The 21,896-nt window shown below is 47.2% G+C and overlaps 1 protein-coding gene and 1 pseudogene across 1 annotated transcript in view; both read right to left on the bottom strand.

Moving 5' to 3' along the window:
- The window catches only part of LOC131559625 (zinc finger protein 345-like), a 740,983-nt gene that overhangs the window by 213,719 nt on the left and 505,368 nt on the right, over positions 1 to 21,896 (bottom strand). The gene's annotated exons all lie outside the window — the stretch shown is intronic.
- Positions 10,835 to 21,896, bottom strand: part of LOC131560135 (synaptonemal complex protein 1-like) — a 55,126-nt pseudogene continuing 44,064 nt past the window's right edge.

Here is a 21,896-nt window from a genome sequence, read left to right as displayed (position 1 = left end):
TAGAAAATGTCATTAATATGCTCTGTGTCACCTCCTCCTGAGAGCTAGTGGGGAGGTTTCACAGCACCAGGCCTGGAAGCTCCCCCAGCAGCTGCCCCAGCACTCCCAGCATTCCCCACCTCAGGCAGGGAGGAAGCTCAGACACCTGTGTGCACATCCCAAGTACATACAAACTCCTGTGACAAACTCCTCTTCCTGGGGAAGAAATGCTTTACAAATGCACTCCATGGGCAGCTCCTCCTCCCACGGTACTGCTGGGGAGCCAGAGCTGCCTGCTGAGTGCAGCATCTCCTCAGAGCAGCACCAGCCTGGGCACTGCCTCCCCATTGCTCAGGTAACCAGGGACAGCAGGGGCTCTGCAGGGGATGGGATGCAGGAGGAACCCCTGGGGTGATGCACCATGCCCAGTGCCATGGTGTCACCTCTCCCAGGCGCTGCCCAGCTCGGGCTGGAGGAGCTGGGCTGCCTCTGCCTGCGAGCAACCAGCCCTGGTGCTGCCAGCCTGGTTTCGTCACTGTTCTGTCTGATCATTGCCCAGAGGGCTGACAAGGACAGAGATGTCCTTCTCTTCCTGGGATTGCAGAGGAAACCCTAAGAGAGGAGTTCTGTTCTTACAGCATGAGCAAACAATTGGCACTGCTGCTTCCTTCTGCCTCCCAGGGCACCCCGATGGAGCAACACAGGGGTTTGGATGGTGGATGCTCCTGCCTATTTCCCAATAAGCATCTCCTTGGAAAAGCTGCTTGGGTAAACATTCAGGGAGAGCAGCCAAGTCCACACACCACACTCACCATGGCCAGTTCAGCCACGAGACGCAGAAGGGCCTTTTGTATGACAAATTCCAGAAAAGGCTTATTCCAGCACGCCAAAGGGGAATCAGAGACAAAAGAGCTGGACATGTGGTGTGCACAGGGTTAATTAGGGGTCAGTGGCCAATGGTCCAAAGGCACTGGGGTGGCACAAATGGCAGGGCAAAGAGCACTGCCCTACAGGGAAGACACAGAGCCAGCCACCAGGGATACCACAACCAATGAGGCAACAGGGAAAGGAGAAACTACCAGAGTTTGGGACCTATGGGGAAAGGAACTGGGGTGGTTCATAGTGTTGTGCAAGGCTCCATGGGGAAATTTTCCCTTTCAGCCTAGGTGGAGACTCTACAGCATATTCTTCCAGGGCAAGGCCCTGGGGATTGCCCTGAGGGATTCAAAGGATTCCACACCCAGACACACAGGGAGCAGGCAGGGCCTGATCCCCCAGCCACAGACCTTGCAGAGGCTCTTCCAGAAAGGCCTGAATGGGATGAATTGTTGAGAGACTAAATGAAGACTTCAAAGCACCTGAATAAAACCAAGGAAGTCTCATGTAAGAACTTCAGTTGGCTAGTTTATCTGACAAACCTTTCTGTGACATTCCAAGCTATGTTAATAAACATCCTGGAAATCAACATGTCAGATGGTGATGTCTAAGTATGACATCTTCTCCAACATCTGATTTTGTTCTGTGCTGAACTGGATCAGGGACAGAAGCCATCTGAAATGCTTTCAAGCTTGCCAAGGGTGAATCTGTCCCCTGTTCAACATCCAGCACAGCTGCTGGCAGCAAAGGCATTCCTGAGAAAGCCCCAAAGCCACCCTGTTCTGGTACATCCCAACAGCAGGTGTGCTCCTGCCCAGGCTCCTCACAGGTCCCAAAGCAGCAGCACTGCTTTCTGCTTGAACCCCACTTGAACAGGGGCAGGGAACGAATTATGGAATGGTTTGGTTGGAAGGGACCTTAAAGATCATCCAGTTCCAGCCCTCCTGCCACAGTGATGCCACCCAAAAAGGGCTGATCCCATTGCAGTTTCTCATTTAGCAAGAGACAAGTGACCCACTGGTGCTTGCTGTGCTGCTGCTCTCCCATGGCTGATGCCACAGAGCTCACTGGTGGACTCAGGGTGTTAAGGGCTGCTCACACCAGGATTACAGGGAGACAACCTCCACAGTAACCCCTGGGAGAACTTTCTTGCACCCAGTGATTTTTAATGCCAACCTTGCTGCAGTAACCACATCTTTAAGCACCATCCATCAGGCCTTCAGCTCAAACACTTGTTTGGCTGAAAAGGGTTTTAGAGCCACTCTTTTGTCACAGTGCTGAGAGGTCTTCTGTGTAATTTGTTCCCCTCAGCAAACAGAATGAAAACATTTTTAAAATGATGCCAGAATCCGATCCCTCCTCCCGTGATTCAATCCACAGCTAGCAGAGAACAAAGCCTCACAAGGAAGGGGCTCTCCACTAAGTAACCCTTGATAAGAGATGTGAAAGCACCATTCCATTTGGACACTGGGCTGGACAGCGCTCACAACTGGCCTTTTTCCCTGAGCCAGGATGTGGAGAGTTTAGTTCAAGCATGGCTTAAAGAAAAAGGCCATGAACGCATACAGTTGAGAGAGCAGTAAAAGGTAGTTGTGAAGCAGTTCCAAAAGCAGTTCCCAGGCTGATTTCTATAAAAAATTAGACTTTCTCAGGCATCACTTTATAAACAATAAGGTTCTCAGACAGTCTTCCCATAATAAGCAAAACACCCTCTCTGGGAAAAGATGGCACCCTGGGAACAGATATGGAAGTTTTGGGAACCTTTCATATCACAGTGGGAACACTGGTTTTGTTTTTAATAAACAATTATAGGCATTGTAAAACAAAAAGGAGTGGTTAGAGTTTTCTCTGTTAGCCTATCGTGAACCTGGATTTTGGAATATGCATGAAGTTAATTAGCACTGTTATTTAAAGTGACTAATCGATCAATAAATTGGAGTTTGATGCATTAAAGGATGGTCGTTTCCCCTTCACTTCAATAAATGGTGACACCCGGACGTGATAGCAAACACCACAAGGATTGCGAACACCACGGGGATTGCGAACACCACGGGAAGTGAGGACTGGTTCGGGTTCCAAAGCAGCCGGAACGGCAAATAGGCGCGAAGAAAAAAGCGGAGGAAAACCCGCCAAGACGCGCCGTGCCCTGGACGACTGTATAGACGGGCCTGGCTGCAAAGTGCGCACTTATATAGGTATGGAAAGGCAAGCCCCATATGAACTTTTTATTACTTTCTTGCAAAAAAGGCAAATTAAGGGAATAGACTTACAGAAAGAATTACCGGGTGTTTTGGCTTATGGTCTGGAAAGGGGAATCTTTGTAGATCCCCACACGGTTCACGAATTGTCGGAATGGCATAAATTTGGTGATATATTATGGCAGGCTACGTTAGACAATGATAAAACTGCTAAAAAGTGGGGTAAATTATGGCGGGTCGTTAATACCGAACTGTTGCAGTTTCAGGCTGAAAAAAGGGCTACCCACCAGGCTACTGCCGCTCATGATCGTAACAAAGAGTACGATGAAGACAGGGAGTTTGATAAGGAGTCGGGAACTCCTCTCGGTCCTGCTACGAGGACGGTTTTATTACCAGCCTCACCACCTCCCTCGGCGAGTCAGGCTGCGAGCCCGACTGCGAGCCAGGTTGCGAGTCAGGCTGTGAGTCAGGCTGCGAGCCAGGCTGCGAGCCAGGCTGTGTGTCAGGCTGCGAGCCAGGCTGCGAGCCAGGCTACAAGCCAGGCTCCATAGAGCGCTGTATTACCTGCTTCGCCGCCTCCCTTAACGAGCCAGCCCCCCTTAACGAGCCAAGCTCTGCAGGGTGCTTTATTGCCCGCTTTGCCGCAGGCTACACGGAGCACCTCTGAGTCTCCCGTATCTGCTGTATCGCAGCAGCCGGGGCCACAAACGCATACTCCGTTCCCGAAAAGCAATCAGTCGATCCCTGGGGCGGATGACCTAGCGGCGACGATTGCGAAGGATAGACGAGATGCGTGGGCTGCCCTGGCCAAAGATGCCATGGAAAAGGGAGATCAAGAGCTGATAAGCAAGGCTAGCGAGCTGGCTTGTCCGGTTGTTTTCACTGCTCAGGCCGGGGGGGCATACAGGCGACAATCACTGCTCTTGACTGGAAAATGTTATCTCAATTGCGAGCTACTGTTAGTCAGTTTGGCTTTAAAAGCGAACCAGCCAAACAAATGCTCGACTATATTTTTGACACCAGCATCCTTCTCGTTAATGATTGTCGTGGCATTGTTAAATTAATCTTTACCCAACATCAACAATTGCTGTTTAATGCTCATTGGCAAGCGCTCATTAGCGAGTGTGTGGCAGTACAAATGCAGCAGGGTGACCCCCTCCATGGCGTCACTGTTAATGAGCTTATGGGTCTGGGACCTTTCTTTCGTCCTGAGGCACAAGCCTTAATAGGCCAGGAGAAGTGCCGGGAGGCAATGAGGTTAGTCAGACTCGTGATGGAAAGGGTAAAGGAACCAGAAGGGATACCTGTATATATAGGAATCAAGCAAGGCAGAAAGGAATCATTTGGCTCTTTTATTGATAAGGTTGCTGCAGCAACTGAAAGAGCTGAGGTGCCAAAATATCTTAGGGGGGTATTACTCAAGGAATGTGCTCTCCAAAATTGTAATTCTACTACTAGGAGAGTACTTAACACCCTAGGTACCAATTGGACTATAGAAGAGGCATTAGAGAGGATGGCCCTCATACCTACAGGACAGCAGGCTTTTGTGGTAGATGTGATCAAACAGTCAGGAATAGGCTTGCAAGAACAGGCAAAATCCTCTCAGAGTCAGGTATTAGCCGCTCTTGCACCTCTCCAAGCATCAGCTGCATTTGCAACACCAAATAATTGGGGCCAAAAATGCCGCTCAGACAACCAGACACCAACAGAAGTCATTGCTGCAGCATCGGCACCCTCTCCTGTCTCCAACCCGACACCACAGAGAGCCGCCGCGGGGGGAGCGGGACCGCCGCAGAGGGAATGATCCGCAGCGCGGAGCGGGGGGGGGGCCCGTCCACTCCGGCACAAGCGGCGACCAGAGTGCATTTCCAGCACCAGAACTTGTCTCTCCGCCCCGCAGCTGGCAAAGACCCTCGGTTTTGGACCTAACAGCCTAATGGATGTGACCCTTTGTCAACAAGGGAGGGGATCCCTGCTGAAATTGAGAAACCAGTGATGGTAAACAAGTGAAGTTAAAGGAACTTTTGTTCTTCCTGGCAGAGACTGTGAAACAGGAATCAGCGTAAATGAATGTGGGAGTCAAATTTCGGCCGATTTGGCTCGGCATTGGTTATGCTGTCAGAATCACCTGCATTGACATAGACTTTAACATCAGAAGCCCGGATGGCTCAGTCGGTGGAACATCAAACTCTAAAATTATATTTTGAAAAATTTAAAAATGTTAAGATGTGTTGGACTGATTGTATGAGTGAGATGTTGTGAGTGTGCTTTTTGATATAGAAATGCTATAGCAAACACGTGAAGAAAGTTATTTTGGCTTAATATTTTGGAATCAGGCCTGTAAGTAAGTTATAGTAAATGCTATATATTATTCCTATGGTAAGTTTATCTGTTGTTAAGTGATTTAAGTTAAATTATCTATTGAGTGCCGTTAAATGCTAAATACTATTAAGGTTAAGTTTGTTAAATTTATTTTCTGTTAAGTTCAAGGTCTGTTAAGTTTAAATTGTATTTGGGTTTAAGTTATGTAGGATTTGAAGCCAGTTAAGTTCTGTTGATTTGAAAATAAGTCTGCTAAGTTAAGTATTTTAAGTGCTTCAAGTGCATACTACTTTCTCACCACTCCAAATCAACAAAGGACTGAGAATCACCCAGCTGATGCCATTTGAGTCAAATGACTAAAGGATTACAGACTGTAAAACTGATTTTGAACTTTTCTGGGAAACCCAAGAAAAGGGTGGATGTGAAAATCTCAAGGACCGTCTGGAGAAGAAGCTGCTCCTGATCCTGCGACCACTACTGCTACAACTGAAGGGACACTCGAAAGCAATTGACAGGGCCATAACACGCCGTTGCCAGACGACCAGGGAACTGATTGACATTATTGAATCATTATCATCTTTCCATATAAGAGGACCGGCAAAAGAGAACTGCCTTGAATGTCACAGCCCAAATTGTGCTGCTTGGGTTGCACTGTGTTGTGGGGGTTGTGATAAGACCTTTTGGGTGGATCAGTTGTCACTTTTTCATTTATGGTGTAACACCTGTAATTATAGACATACCTGGGAACATAATTGGGAGTGGGCACTGCAGAATGAAAAAGGGCTAAACACTGCCTCAGCTTTAGATCTTTATGAATCGTATGAGCAGAAAATCTTGGTTTATTATCGGTGGGAGGTACAGTGTATTTTGAAAAGGGTTAAAGCTCAAAGTACATCATATATAGCCTCTGTAAGGTGTAGAAAACTGGTGCCTTTAACACAACATTCTGTTGTAGGGCCTATAAAAGGAGATCCCAATCAGGCATTAGCTAACTGCATTAGAAGGTTGCAAAGGTGTGGTCTTCAAGTACCAGGAACAGTAAGGTTAAAAACTGATAAGAAAAAGAAGGTCAAAGTAAAAACAGAAAAATGAGGTTCATTTTTGTTATATTGCTAGTTGTAGTAGTAGCTGAAGAATTAAGGGTAATACAGTTTAATCAACCTAGAGATAATGTATGGATAACACTTGCTAGACAGATTAATCAGTCATTGCTTTGTCTCAGCATTGGAGGAGTTACTAACCCTTTTCGAACATGTTTGGTAGGGCTTCCAGTATGGTCTCCTCAAGAATTCTGCAGTCTTATTAATAATCGTGCCTTATGTATGCGCAATATGGTAAATATTAAATTGCCTGCACAAAAAGGGTATACTGCCAGTCAGAGTGACGGCTATCACCAATGCCTGTTAATTCAATCACTTAGTACTCCTTTGCATTCCCCACCTGAGGAGTCAGTTCTTTTTGGAAGTGCAAATGCTAGCGTGACCAGCCCTTCCAACGGTGGGTGGTTTAGCTGTGATTACTCTAATTCTCAAAAGATGAATCAACATAAACAGACATGGGCTACTCTGGATTCATCTCTAAGCCCAGACATAGTGTCCAAACAGCTTTATAACCAATGTAAAGGCTCTAGTATCATGACACCTAAGAAATTACCTACAGGGATATTTCTAATTTGCGGAGATAGAGCCTGGAATGGAATACCAGCCCAACCTCAGGGTGGACCTTGTTATTCGGCCAAGTTATCATTATTCCACCCTAATATATCTGTGTTAATGCAACTAAGTCATAATACAAGCAGGCAAAGGCGCAGCTTACATGATTTAGACTGTAGTCAAATGGTTTCAGCTCTCCTACCATGGGGTGCTGCAAGCAAAGCAATGACTTTAGCAAAGCAAATAGGGTGTTGGGCTGTCATGGGTTGACAGCCTTTATCCCAATATCGTGTGTTGTGTCTGGCAGCTGTGCCTTTTCCCTCTTCCCCCCCCCCCCCGGCCGTCTTGCTGCGGCAGGGCGGGGAAGAGAGGAGGGAGTGTTTGACCAGGCCTTTTTTGCTTTTGGCTTTTGGCTGTTTGGCTTGGCTAGCCGCTTGCTTTCTTGCTTTCTGCTTTTTGCACTGTTTCTTTTTTTTCCTTTTCTTTTGTTCCCTCTTTCTTACCCTCCCCTGAAGATACTGGACCGGCTCCGGACCTGACCTGGACGTCCAGGACACCTGGAGCTTGTGAGAGAAGCTCAGCGCCCTTCACAACACAGTCTGTTTTCTTTTCTTTTCTTCTGTTGGGGAGTGTTCTTTTGTTACTTGTAAATAAATAGGTTTTGTTTTCCACTTTGCTCCTCTGAGAAATTCCTTCCCGAACCCGGTGTTGGGGGAGGGGTGGTTGGAGGTTTGTTTTGTTTTGGGGGGCTCCCTTTTGAAGATTTCCCCTAATTTGTCCTAAACCAGGACATGGTCTAAGGGTGAATTAAATAAGACATCACAGATATTAGATGTGTTAACTGCATATGTATAGAATGTTAATCGCGCTGTTTTACAAAATAGAGCTGCCATAGATTTTTTACTACTAGCACAAAGCCATGGGTGTGAAGAGTTTGAAGGGATGTGTTGCATGAATTTATCTGATCATTCTGTATCTATTCATGCTAAGATAAAAGAGCTACAGCTAGGGCTTAACAGCCTTAAGGAAGAAGAAGGATTGGGAATTGATGAGTGGCTTAAAAGTTTTGGATTGGGACCATGGCTAAGAAACCTTGTAATATATGCTATAGGGATATTAGGTGTACTCTTATTGCTTTTATTTATCTTACCTTGTTTCTGTAGCTGTATCCAAAAAATGGGTAGTAGGATGATAGAGAAAACGTGGCAAACTAACCTCCTTTCTCAAAAAGAAAAAGATGGGGGAAATGTTGGGAGTTTAGTTCAAGCATGGCTTAAAGAAAAAGGCCATGAAGATATACAATTGAGAGAAAAGTAAAAGGTAGTTGCAAAGCAGTTCCCAGCCTGATTTCTATAAACAATTAGACTTTCTCAGGCATCACTTTATAAACAATAAGGTTCTCAGGCAGTCTTCCCATAATAAGCAAAACACCCTCTCTGGGAAAAGATGGCACCCTCGGAACAGATGTGGAAGTTTTGGGAACCTCTCATATCACAGTGGGAACACTGGTTTTGTTTTGTGTAAACAATTATAGGTATTGTAAAACAAAAGGAGTGGTTAGAGTTTTCTCTGTTAGCCTATCATGAACGTGGATTTTGGAATATGCATGAAGTTCGTTAACACTGTTATTTAAAGTGACTGATCGATCAATAAACCTCAGTTCAATGCATTAAAGGATGGTCGTTCTCCCTTCATCTCAACATGAGACCTAGGGGTGGATCTAACCATGGACAGTATTTCTCAGGTTATCCATGACTGTGAGATGTGTGCTGCCATCAAGCAGGCCAAGCGAGTGAAGCCCCTGTGGTACGGTGGGTGGTGGTGCAAGTAAAAGTATGGGGAGGCCTGGAAGATTGACTGCAAAACACTGCCCCAGACACGCCAGGGCAAGCCCTACGTGCTGACCATGGTGGAAGCCACCACTGGATGGTTGGAAACCTACTCTGTGTCTCATGCTACGGCCCAGAACACCATCCTGGGCCTTGAAAAGCAAGTTCTGTGGAGACATGGTACCCCTGAGAGGACTGAATCAGACCACAGGACCCATTTCAAGAACAGCCTTATCAACACCTGGGCTAGGGAACATGGCACTGAGTGGGTGTACCATATCCCCTACCATGCACCAGCTGCAGGAAAAGTGGAGAGGTACAACGGACTGTTGAAAACCACATTGAAAGCATTAGGTGGGGGAATCTTTTAAGAACTGGGAGCAGCATCTGGCAAAAGCCACCTGGGTAGTTAACACCCGAGGCTCTACTAACCGAGTGGGCCCTGCCCAATCTGAGCCTTTGCAGAGAGTAGATGGAGACAAAGTCCCAGTGGTACATGTCAGAGGTTTATTAGAGAAGACAGTTTGGATTAATCCTGCCTCAAATACAGACAAACCCATTTGTGGGGTTGCTTTTGCTCAGGGACCAGGTTGCACATGGTGGATAATGCAAAAAGATGGAAGAACACGATGTGTACCTCAGGGATATCTGATTGTTGGATAAAACCTGTGTAAATATTACTGTTTGCTGAATGTTATTACCATTGTCCGTGTATAGCTGTATAATGGATGTATCATGTATGTACTTGTAGAGTTAGAATTTATATTAGTTTTAGTAGTAAGCAGAAGATATGGGGATAAGGGGTGGAATGTCCTGGGTTGACTATATGATGCTTTTATCCCCAATCGTCTCATTCTGTTCATGTTGAATAATAAGTTTTGTACCTTTAAGAGTGTTCCAGAGAGTGAAGGAGGGGAGAGAAGAAGCGCGCAGTTTGTTTTCAGACACTGCACTTCACATCCACATTCCTGCTCCTGGACTGTGTTGTCTGCGGATGGACAGACAGCAGGACAGAGCTCTTCCTTTGCTTTTTAGTTAGTGTTAGCTAGCTGAGGCAAAGAAGTTCCCTGTACTGTTTTTTTTCCTTTTTTTTTGGACCTCTTGAAACTGCTCTGGACTGAACACCCAGGAGAGCACCGGCAGCTGCAGCTGTGGCCCACCGGGCCGGGCCTGGCCTGTGACAATTCCAGCACTGGAGGGACTGATCAGAGACTGAGTGAGACGAGCTACAACCCGGGGTTTTCTCAGTTTGTCATCTCTTTTAGAGTGCCAAGGGGTCTCATTGTTTGATATTGTGTTGGTTTTATTGTTTAATAAACCGTTTTTTCTACCTTTCTCCAAGGAGGTATTTTTTCCCTCCCAGACCAGTTGGGGGGAAGGGCCGATTTGGTCTGCTTTTCCCACCAGAGTCCTTTGGGGTATTTTCCCCCAAATTTGATCTAAACCTGGACACCAGCCCCATTCTCTGCCCTCCTCCTCTTCCTTGTCCGCCCCCTCCTCCTGTGCCCGCCGCCGGCCCCGCTGCTCACCGGGCCGCCGTCCGAGAGCAGCGTGGCCAGGAAGACGCTGCTGAAGCCGCTGCGCCCCAGCAGCGAGCCCAGCCTGTCCCGCTCCTTCAGGCCTTGCTGCGCCTTCCCTGACGGCGGGACGCGGCTGTCAGCACTCGGCCCGGGGCCAGCAACGCCCCCGAGCGCCCCTCAAGCGCCGCGGGCTGGCCATGCCCAGGCGTTCGCTCCTGGGAACGGGACAGCGGCGGCTCGGGGCCGGCAGCTGCGCTGCCGAGCGGAGGAGCTCGGGCCGGGCAAGCTGCACTGGAGGCGGCGGGAGCGGCTGCGCCGCGTGTGTCCTCTGCGAGCCCCGGCAGGAGCCAGGAACGGGGCCGGCAATGGGGCCGGGGCTGGGCTCGGGCCAGGCGGAGCCAAAGGGAGGCGATGCCACCCCAGCCCCAGGCACTGATGTCCGTCCAGCAGTGCCACCTCTAGCACGGCCAGAGCCAGCCGGAGGCGAGACTGTGGCGGGACGCCCGGGGCCGGGCACGGGGCAGCCCCGCCCGGGGCTGCGGGTGGGCCGGGGCCATGGCCCGGCCGGGCATGGGGAGAGAGAGACTGGGAGAGGAGGAGACACCAGGAAAGGGAGACCGAGACAGGTGCGGGACTGAGGGAGAGGGAGGGCAGAAGCGAGAGGGAGTCACCAAAGTCGCTGCTTTCGCTGCCGCTGCTGCCACTGCAACTGAAGCACCTGGGCCGTTTGTCCCCGTGTCCGTTTGTCCGTTGTCCGCTCGCCCCCGGGCCGAGCCCCGCGCTCCCCGGGGGCAGCCCCTGAGTCTGTCCAAACACGGGAACTTTGCCGTGTTCAGCCAAGACCCAGAATCTGGACTCTGGGCAGTGGCACAGGAATCCCCTTGGTCACTGCATTGTCCCTACTGAGGGTCAAACACTATTGGAGCCCATTTCCTGAATGCAGAATTTGTACCTGACCCATGCACTGCATTTACCTCTCCAGGATTACTTTCCAAGAAAAAAAAAAGCAGGGGAAGGCAAACTGTGTATAGCTCATGGAATTTTAGTGTCTAAAACATGCCAAGTCATGGATCTTAGAGGAGAAATCCATTTGGAATTCATGGGATGGAGAAGCAGTGCAAAGGGGAGCATGAAACTAAATAGAGTAAAACATCTCAGATTGTTTCTTTCTGTTTTCATTTCATTTCCTAAAAGCTGTTTCAGTTCTTCCAGAATCTTGTCCACAGTCCTGTTTGCTCTTTCCAACAACATTTCCTGGAGAACGAGGTGCAGCTTCTGTCACAAGATGTGCCACCAACTGCAGCTTCTCATGGCTTTCCACACCATGTGTGCAGCACGACTCTTGCAGCAAAGCAGGACAAATGTTTGAAGAACTTTACAGCTTGTTCTTTCTTTTCTTTGTGGGCTGGGCACTTGTGCCATTGGTAAGGTTTTCATTGTTCCTGTTCTACACTAAGAAAACATGACTGGCTACCAGGAATTGTTAGGGAATGCAAGCCTGACTGAATGCAGAGAATCTCCAGAGCCTGCAGCCAGAAAAAGACAGCAGTGGGATAATCATTCCAACACCCCCATGGACATTTTGAAAATGATCTAGAAGATGAAAATGGGCTGACAGAGAGAATTTGTTTCAGTGTTCAGTTCAGATGTTGCTACATCTCATGCATTGATATAAATCAAGAGTACAATCTGTTCATGAAGGGCACCAGAACAAGCTGGACCTCTCAGGAGATGACTGAAAGAATGTGAAAAGGAGAAATGCAGGGAATGACTTAGTGAGCTTTGCCTGTACAAAGGATCATTTTTCCTAATAATTTCCAATCCATTCCGTCTGCTTTTGTCCTTCTTAACAAGGCCATTTTCATCCCAGATTCTGCATGAAATGGGAAAGCTGAGATTGTGGAAGTTCCTGAAAGATGCCCTGTTCCTCTGCAGGGACACTGAGGCTGAGGCAGGAGCCTGAGCCCTCTCTGGGGCCACCACCCCCCGAGCTGGAATTTGTGCTGTGCTGGGAGAGGAGGAGGAGGGGGAGAGCGCTGGTGCTGTGTGGCAGGAGCAGGAGGTTTGGGCCTCAGGACATTCCTGCGCCGCTGCCCCGCAATGGGCGGCCATGCCCAAGGCTCTGGGCCTGGGCCCGCGTGTGCTGAGCTCCTGACACTGCAGGAGCTCCCTGGGCTGGGCTCAGCTTCCCACTGGGCCTGGGCAGCAGGCTGGGCTCCAGCTGGGATCAGCAGCAGCTGGAAATACCTCTGCATATCTCCATTTGCTGCTGCTGCTGCTTGGGAGAAACAATGGATGGAGTCAAGAGGTTCTGCGTTCTCTTTCTCCTGGTGGATTTTTTCATTTGATTTGACTCTCAAGAGGCAATTTCTGTGATGGCCTCTGTCAGTTGATTCTATTTCAGCAGCAGCAACAGGGCTGTGTTTGAGCACTGCAAATGTCACCTGTGTGGCTGCTTTATTCTCCTTGACTCTGTGCTCAGGGATTTGTGAGAATTTCAAGATCTGCTAAGCATGATGCCTGGGACCAAAAGCTTGAGTTCACCTATTGCCAGCCAGGGGCTATGTACAAATCACCAACAGGATGGGACTGCTGAGGAACGTGTCTGGAGCTGTTTATTTTCCAGCATCAGTCTCATTACATGGGTATGACAATGGGAAGATGCCAGCAGCTCGTGTCCTCGGCAGCAGACAAAGAACTTAATGTTACAACTTACTTTAAAAGTTTTTTGACCAATCACACAATGAAAAAGCATATTGACAGTAGTTCTATGCAACCACTATAAGCACAGGTTCCTTTGGTTAAAACAATGCTTGCTTGTTTTGAATACAATACCTGCTTGTGAGCCTTTAATCCCAACGCACATAGCTCCATTATTAAGCTTAGAACTTCCTAATATCCCTGGGCTTAGGGATTTATTCTAGACAAGCGTTAATACACCAACCGTTGTTCTATTTTTCCTTACTTTCTACTTCTAATATAACTTTTCTGCTGACAAATCTCATGGCTACCGCTTAGCTCTAATCACAGTTCTGCTGGCTCTGAGGCCTGCCTTTTGCAGCTTTCCCAAAACCCTCTAATTTTATGGATTCCCACATTCACCATTACAAAACTGATCAAAAAAGGCAATTGCAGTTCTACAGATAAATTTAAAGTGGCAAGCAGAAGAGTGGCAAAAGCAGCCAGGATCTCCAGTTCCCAAGGCAAAGGCAACAGCAGTCTCCTGCTGTCAGCTCAGGGTGAGTGAAACAGTGCTGAAAACAGTGCTGGAACCCAATCCTTTCTTTCTCTGAGAGTTTGCTGAAGGCAGCACAGGCGAGCCCTGAGCAGTCAGGGCTGTGTGTGGGTGATGGCTGCTCTAATCCAGAATTGAACTGGAAAAAGCCCTTGGGAGCAGAGGCAGGAGCAGGCGGGAAGGGGCCGGCGCTGCTGCTGCTCCTGGCCGGGAGCCCCGGCTGGGCCGGGACGGCGCCCCCTGCGCTGCGGCTGCTGCTGCTGCCAGAGCCGGGCGGGACTCGGGGACAGGGAATGGACACGGGGGGACAGCAAAGGCCTGGCGGCTGCAGGGATGGTCACGCTCGGGCCAGCACCAGCACAGAGCTTTAGCCTGCAGTTAACCCTGAGGGAAACGCTGGGGAAAGGCTCCATTTCAGCCTTGCTTTACTCGTGGTTGTGAAGGGTTCAAAATAAAAGGAGAACAAGCTGGGCCCGACCCCTTCTCCTTTGGGAGGAGCCCCAGGCCTGGGGCTGTGAGGGGCCATGATGGAACCGTGAGGGGTTGTAAGCGGTTATGAGGAAATTTGACTGGCCATGGGGTTCTCTTAGAAGCCATGAAAGGCTGTTGGGGACCTTGTTGGGAGAAGGCTCTCTGAGAGGCTGGGGGAGGCCAGGCACCTCATGGAACAAAGGATTCATTATGACCCTGTGGAGACAAGGAGGCTGTTGTATGCAGTATGGAAACTTATGGAGTCAAAAGTCCATAGTGACATTCTGGGGCCTCATGGAACCATGGAGACCATTATGACACTTCAGGACCCTCTGGAACCAAGGGGCCATCGTGATACTGCAGGGCCTTGTTTAACCAAGGGGTCATTGTAGCACGGCAGGGCCTCATGGAATCAAGGGGATTACACTGGGGCTCCATGAGACAAAAGGCACTTTCTGACTCTGTGGAACAAAAGAGACCATTGTGATACTACGAGGCTTGGTGGAACCAGGAACTCATGTAACAGTGAGGAGCCCAATGGAATCAAGGGGCCATTCCGTACTTCAGGACTTCGTGGAGCCAAGGTGCCCGTGTGACACTGCAGGACCTCATGGAATCCTGGAGACCATTATGGCACTTTGAGGCCTTGTTGAGTCTATGGGCTCTGCAGGGCCTTGTGGAACCAAGGAACTCTTTATGACAGTGCAGAGCCTCACAATGAGACCATTCTGGCACTCTGAGTCCCCATGGCACCAAGAGGCCATTGTGCCAAAGCCATGCTCTGAGGAACCATGTGTCCATTGTGATTCTGGAGAGCCAAATAGAACCAAGAAGCTGTTGTGCCATTGTGCTATTCCATGGAACGAAATAAATAATTTTGACTGCAAGGCTTCATGGAAGCAAGGGGTCATTGTGCCACTGCAGAGCCAAGGCAACTATTGTGGTATTGCTGGGCCTTGTGGAAACAAAGATCTGTTGTGATACTGTGGGGCCTCCGAGGGGCAATTGTGATGCTGCAGGGCCCCAGGGATCCAAGAACATGGAAAAGTTCTGGTTGGTTTGGCCTGACTGGTCCAGCTGACCTTGGAATGTTGAGGATTGCTTCTCATCTAGCCCTGGAGTTCTGTGCTTTCCTTCCTGTGGGAAAGAACTCTCCTTCTCCAGGGGTTCATGACTGAAATTGGGATTCTACCTCCATATTTGATTGTATCCAAAGATTGTCCCACATGAAACCTGCCAGAATAGACAGCTCTGGATGGCCTTGGCATCTTGGGGGCCACCTCTCATCTGCCTTCAAAATGCTGAGCGGCCAAGCTCTTCTTTCCATGCAAAAAAAATCTTTCAAGTCCAGATGTCCATAGCCAAAATTGGGAATCCGCCTCAAAAATTCTTTATATCCAAGGACAGCTCCCAGACAAAAGCTGCCAGGACTGTCTAGGTTCCCTTGGCTTCCTGAGGGCCAGCTCTCATCTGCCTTTGAAACACTGGGGCTCTGTACTTTCCTTCCAATGGAAAAGAACTGTCCTCCTTTTGCCCAGAAGCCCATTGACAAAACTGGGATTTGGCCTCCCAAACTCTGTCTACCCAAGGATTGCTCCCAGACAAATATTCCCAAGGGAAACAGGTCTGGCTGGCCTTGGCCTCCTTGGGGCTGCCTCTAATCAGCCTTTGAAACACTGGGGCTCTGCCCTTTCCTTCGTGTGGAGAAGAACTGTCATTCTGGTGCAGGCACCCATGGCTGAAATGGAATTCCACCTCCAAAACTCCCCAAATATCCAAAGGCTCATTTCAGACAAAAGCTGCAAGGACCGGCAGGTCTGGCTGGCCTTGGCCTCTGGTGACTGCCTCTAATCTGCCTTCAAAACCCTGGGGCTCTGTGGGATCCTTCCTGTAGAAAAGAACCGTCCTTCTTGTCAAGGCACCCATGGTCTCAAGCACATGAGCACTGTACAGGGACAGAGGAGCTCTGTGCTCAGTGGGGTGGAGACTGAGGAGAGCAGAAGAGAGCCCTGGGAGGGACTGAAGGGTGGTTTCAGAGATGGTGGATCCTTTTGACATAATAGAAAAAAGACAGAAAAAGAAAGAATTAATAAAAATGGCAGCTGGGGAGGTCCAGACTGGACAGCTGGAGAACAAAATTTCCCTCCCAGGGCAGGGCTCTGGTCCAACACCAGAAGGAGTCTGGGTCAGTCCAAAGCTTTGTGTGGGCAGGCAGAGGCAGGCAGGAGGCAGAGCTGTCAGCAAAGGAAGGGGCCAGCCAGGTGGGGCAGCCGGGGGATGAGTTTTACAACATGGCTTATGTGGTCTAAGACCTGTGCCACATTGCCAAAAGATGGCTACATCCTTGGGAATATTTAGTTGACCAACACCCCTGTCAATCACTGTAACATAAGGTGACCAGGAGAGATTGACATCAGACCTCTGTCATTAGTTTGGTTCCACTGAAGGACAGAAATTTATTCATTATTGTCTTCATTTTGAAAGTAAGAGCAGTGATACTGGAGTCTTCTGTAGCAGGGGACATGGTATACCATATGGAACATGTGGACCATGGTAAAAGATGTTAAATAAATAAAGAAATAAAATACATTAAATTAAAAAATATATTTATAAATACATAAATACAAACATTCCCAGATGTTCCAGGAGAGCCTCAGCCTCATGATCTGGGAAGAAAACTTATCACCATGAGTCAGCAGAGTGGCTCTCCAGATGGCTTTGCAGAATGGCTGGTATTACTGCCTAGTGTTACAGGGTTAATATTGGGGTGCAAGGAAGCAGCATTTTGAATTTCACTGGGCTTAATATGGAATGTTAGGGGAAGAACCAAAGAAGGAAAAGGGAGGGATCAAGGTGGTTTGGAGAGAAATAGACCTAGGAAAATAAAGGAATAATACAGTAAGTGGGGTCAGTCATGCTGACAGATGCTGACAAATGCTGATCAGTGGGCTTGTAAGGCCCTGCCTTGCACCTGGTCCCTGCACTGCTCCACAGTACCCTGTTTCCTCATTGGACTCTATGTGTATTTTCTGACTGCTCTGCAGAGCCACTGGGATCTGGTGAAGTCAGATGAGAAACCTTTTTGCACTCTTGTCTGTGTGTATGAACATGTCTGTATGAGGTAGCTGAAAAGTTGAGTGTCCAAAGGCCAGATAAGCGGTGATCCATATGGTGTTGATAAAGGTACCCTTTGTTTTGCAGAGAAAAGAAGAAACCTCACAACTTTGTAAAAGTTGTAAAGCCCAGTATGCTTTTATTACGACACGCGCCGGACGGAAGTCCCTCAAAAAGGCAAGCGTACCTCTGAAGACCTCGGGTCTTCTTTTATCCCCCTTCCAAATGCATATGCATACAGTTTCACAATAAGTTCATACATATTCATTCCGCGTGACATTTAGCACCAGTTCTTCTTTATCAAAGAAATTTCTAAGTCGGGGGCAAATCGACCTTGTGGTCTTTTCTGTTTTTCTTTCTCTGTCTCCTTGCTGTCTCGGCATGCGAGTTTTTCCTTCAGCTTTGGCCTCACAGACTTTTCACCTTTCTTAGACACTTCACCTAATTCAGAATGGATCTTTACTCTGTCTCATTCCCCCCTTTCTTAGGAAATAAGTAAATTCTTTTACTTAATGAAAACCTTCACGACAGTAAGTGTCTTTTAGTGCTTCACCATGTACGTTTGACAAAGATGTAAGTACAGCTATTCGTTGTAGCATTCTCCAGTTCCAAATTAAAAATATAATAGATAATCCTAAGCTTATCCCAACTAATATTATGAACACTACAATGGGGTGGCACAACTTATTAAAGATTCCATTTGCAGTTGGTGACCACCCAAAGATCACATCTCACCAGTGATGATCCATATTTTGTTTTATTCTTTGTAGAACTCTGGTTATCTCCTTTGTAACATGTTGGACTGTAATTAAGGTTTTCTTTCTGCTTCCTTGGATTACTTTCAAGCCTTCCAATAGGTCTTGGTGCTTAATTAATTGTTTTACCAATGTAAGGTTCATCCCACTAGGGGTAGGTGGTAGTCTGTGATACAGTGTGTAATTGGCTTTAATCAGCTGGTGGGATGTTACTGGTACCAAATACCAAAAATCACACCCAATAATCTTAACAAAATTACAAATCAGAGATTAGAATGGTTTCTACTAGACAGAATAACATCATTGCTATCAATTTGTACAGCAGCACAAGCAGTTCTCAAGCATACACCCTTTTCCAGTATATACAAGCACAGTTTTCTGGTCAGTGACTGGATGAATTTCAAAGTGACAAATACTCTGTTCAGTGTCCAAACACACATCCTGAACATTAATAGTATTGCTTTCACAAATGAATCCCATCTGTTCTCTAGTAATGCAGGATTCCAAGTTTACTGTCTGCCACTTTCCATTCATCTTTCGTGCCCACACTCTATGTTCTGAAGGATAGAGTATTGTTCTTTCATGGTTTAATCCTAGGGCAATGATGGGATGGATAACATAAACAGTGGCATTATGTATGGTAAGCACAAAGGCAGTTGCCACATTAGAAACAGGATCATAGGTGAAATTCACCATAGTCCGCCAGGATTGAAACTTCCTTTCAATATCAATTGCATTATCCCACACAATCTCTTGAATTTCAGCTGGAAAATTACCTTCACTCCTTTCCTATATGATCAGAGCTGCTGTTGCTTGTATCCATAACTGTGCTTATATACAACTGAAAGCTAAAGACACATTATCTTGAACTATACTAAGTGCTTCTACTATCAACTTGTGGTCTTGGTCCCCGGCCTTTTCATACTTCCTTACTTTGGCAGTACTTTTGAAATCTGTCACTGGCAAGTTCCTAATGCCAATAGAGATTACTATAAAGGCTGCTTCAATTTTGTTAGGCTACCTGCTGCAGTGGCCAGTTTATTCACCAGTATTTCTGAATCAATTCCATTTAAAACTCCTAATCTTGTCCCTAATATGCCAGTTAGATGTTTGGTATGGGGAACAGGAACTGCTTTCTGTCCATGACTATCCCTCCCTGCCAGAGGGATGTGCCGGGCTCACACTGCAAATTCAGACACACTTCACAAGTGTATCTGACAGAGGTTTAGGTCATATTTGAGGCAGATGTTTGTTCTGAAATGTAGAGACCTCAGGGAATCTCCTTCCCCCTCCAAAGCACCTGATTTTCCAGATGTGTGGCAAGCAGGAATGTCTCTCCTGGTCTACAAAACTTCACCCACCTTGCCCCTAGCTTCAGGTCCAAGCCTCAAGTAAATAATGAAGGGGAAGTCTGAGAGAAGAGCCTAAATTCATTGCAGTGCCTCAGAAGAAACTGGGATCAGGTTTCTGCTACTTGAAACACTCAGCACATAAGTGATGCTCAAAATCCTACAGCCTGCTGCTGAGCTCTGAGGGGGGGTCTCTCTCTCTACCTCTTTTAAGCAGAATCCAACCGCCTCAGACTGGGACAATCACTGATCCAGATCTCAGTAGGAAAAGGGATAGCTATAAGTAAAGAAAATCACCTTCCTTGCTTGGGTTAATTTACCACCTGCAGTTCAGCACCCTTTACCAGCCATTGCCTGAGTATTCAGCCAACCAGCTTGGAAAATGACCTAAGGAAACTGATTTCTTTGTGTTCCTGGTTTTAGGCACCAGGAGAGCTGACTCATTCCTTTCTGCTTCTGCTCCTGAGATATGCCTGTTTTTGTAACCATGTTGTGCAGCCCTCAAAGGAAGTTTTTAGGAAGGAGGAGCAGGCTGGTTGGATTTTTGAGATGTTAATTTGCATTATCAACTCCACACATTTGAGAGACCATTCTGGATTGAATAATAGCTGTTGTTCAGTCACATTCTTTACTACGTAAGGTTCAAGTTTGGAGTTTGGGTAGAGTCTGAACTAGTAGGGGGTGTATAAGGCCCTGCTGTGGTAAAAAGTGCAGAGTCCACTTTGAATTCAAATGAAAGTCTGATAGTAATTTGAGCTCAAAGGCAGGTCACTTCTACAGGCTGTATCAAGGTGAAATTACACCAACAGTCTGATTCACTTAGGTTATCACAGACTTCCTGGTGTTCATATATACCAGGGGAGGTTCAGACACTAATTACATCTGGTCTCTCATAAGCTACCCTATTGATGACCTGGCACCCTACTTTGATTTCTTCTCCTCAGATTCCTTGAAGTGTCCACAGTTCCTGTTCCTGCCATTCTTGCTCCTCACATACCTGATTCTCGTGGATAACTACAGTAGATACGTTTAAATCTTTTATCTCAGAAGGTTTTCCTATGGATCCAGTATACTGATTAAATGCCAGGGACCAAGGCCATTCAGCATTGCTTTGAATAGAGGTACTCTCAAGTTCTAAAACTTCAGTTATGATTACACACAAAACAATTCTACAAACTAAAATATGAGCTACTCCCAACCGCAATGTACTCGTTTTGCCCGAGTAAGTTTTAATCTCAGTTCATTGTCTCCTGGCGTCACTCCTCAAGGGGTTTCTGGGCCTTCTTCACCCGAGAGTGATGAATCCAGGCATCCTGCTCCTTGATTTTGATTGCAGTGAAGGTAGTGAGAAGTACTTGCAGTGGTCTCTCCCACTGTGGTTCCGAAGTCTTCTCTGAAAGAGACTTAACATATACATCATCCCCAGGCTATCTAACTCCCTGCTCCGAGTTCCAGCCACATGTTTCTCAATTTCTCTGAGCTGTTTGCTTAATGCCACCATGTAGGTGGACATTCTGGACATTCCCTTTGTATTCTATATGGTCTTCTATAAGGCATTCCAAAAGGACTCACCATTCCTTTAGCTCAAATTTTAGTTTGAATTTGCAATAGTGCTAGTGGAAGAGCTTGGGCTAGGGTAGATTAACTTCTTGCCCCAGTCTTATTCATTCTCTCCACCTGGTCGCTTGACTGGGGGTGGTATGGGGTGTAAAGTTCCTAATCTATGCCCAGATGGCTACTAATCTGTTGCACTATTTTGGAAATGAAATGTGATTCTTTATCTGAGGATATCGTGGCTGGAACTCTGAAGCGTGGTATTATTTCTTGTAAAAATAATCTGGTCACCTCTTGAGCTTTGACAGTTCTGGTGGGGAATGTTTCTGGCCACCCTGAAAATGTTTCTATTAATACCAGTAAATACTGATACCCCCCTTTCCTTGGGAGTTCTGAAAAGTTGATTTGCCACTGCTGTATAGGCCCATGGCCTCTCCCAGTCTGACCAAGTTTTGGCCAGGGGGTATTTTGGGGTTAGTCTGGAGGCAAGGATCACACTGTCGGCTCACCTGAGTGATAGTGGCATATAAATTCCTGACAACGATACAACAATTCTTTCAGTCAGATGTGTGTTCTAGAAAGCCTGTGGAAATTACTGCTTCAAAGTCAACACTTCATTTCAATGCACTCTGTATCACTCGCAGCCTTGGTCATTTTGAGAAAGGAGCCACACTCTATAAAAGACTTTTAAGTAGTTAGGCCCTAGTGTGTTTTCTAGTGCCCTTCCTTCAGTAGTAACCACGAAAATGGGAAGAGATTGCTAGCTCTCTTTCAATGGTAGCCCACCCCTTGCAGTCGTACATCTCTTTTGATTAGTATTATTGTATTATGGCTTACCTTTGAGGAAAATCTGTACCTCACCCTTTGCTGCTTTCTTTGCCTCTCCATCCGCCAGCTCATTTCTTTCCTCCAATTTTAAGCTCATTCTCTGGTGTGCCTTAATATGCTTTTTCAGGTAGCTGAACTGCTTCCAGCAGCTGGATTGTCTCTTCTTTCCCTGTGAGGTCAGAAGTCCCCTCTCTTTCCAGATGGCTCCATGTGC

The sequence above is a fragment of the Ammospiza caudacuta genome, chromosome 7 (assembly GCF_027887145.1).
Source record: "Ammospiza caudacuta isolate bAmmCau1 chromosome 7, bAmmCau1.pri, whole genome shotgun sequence".
Taxonomy (NCBI): Eukaryota; Metazoa; Chordata; class Aves; order Passeriformes; family Passerellidae; genus Ammospiza; species Ammospiza caudacuta.
Note: the sequence above shows the minus strand (reverse complement) of the source record. Positions and strands in the feature narration are given on the sequence as shown.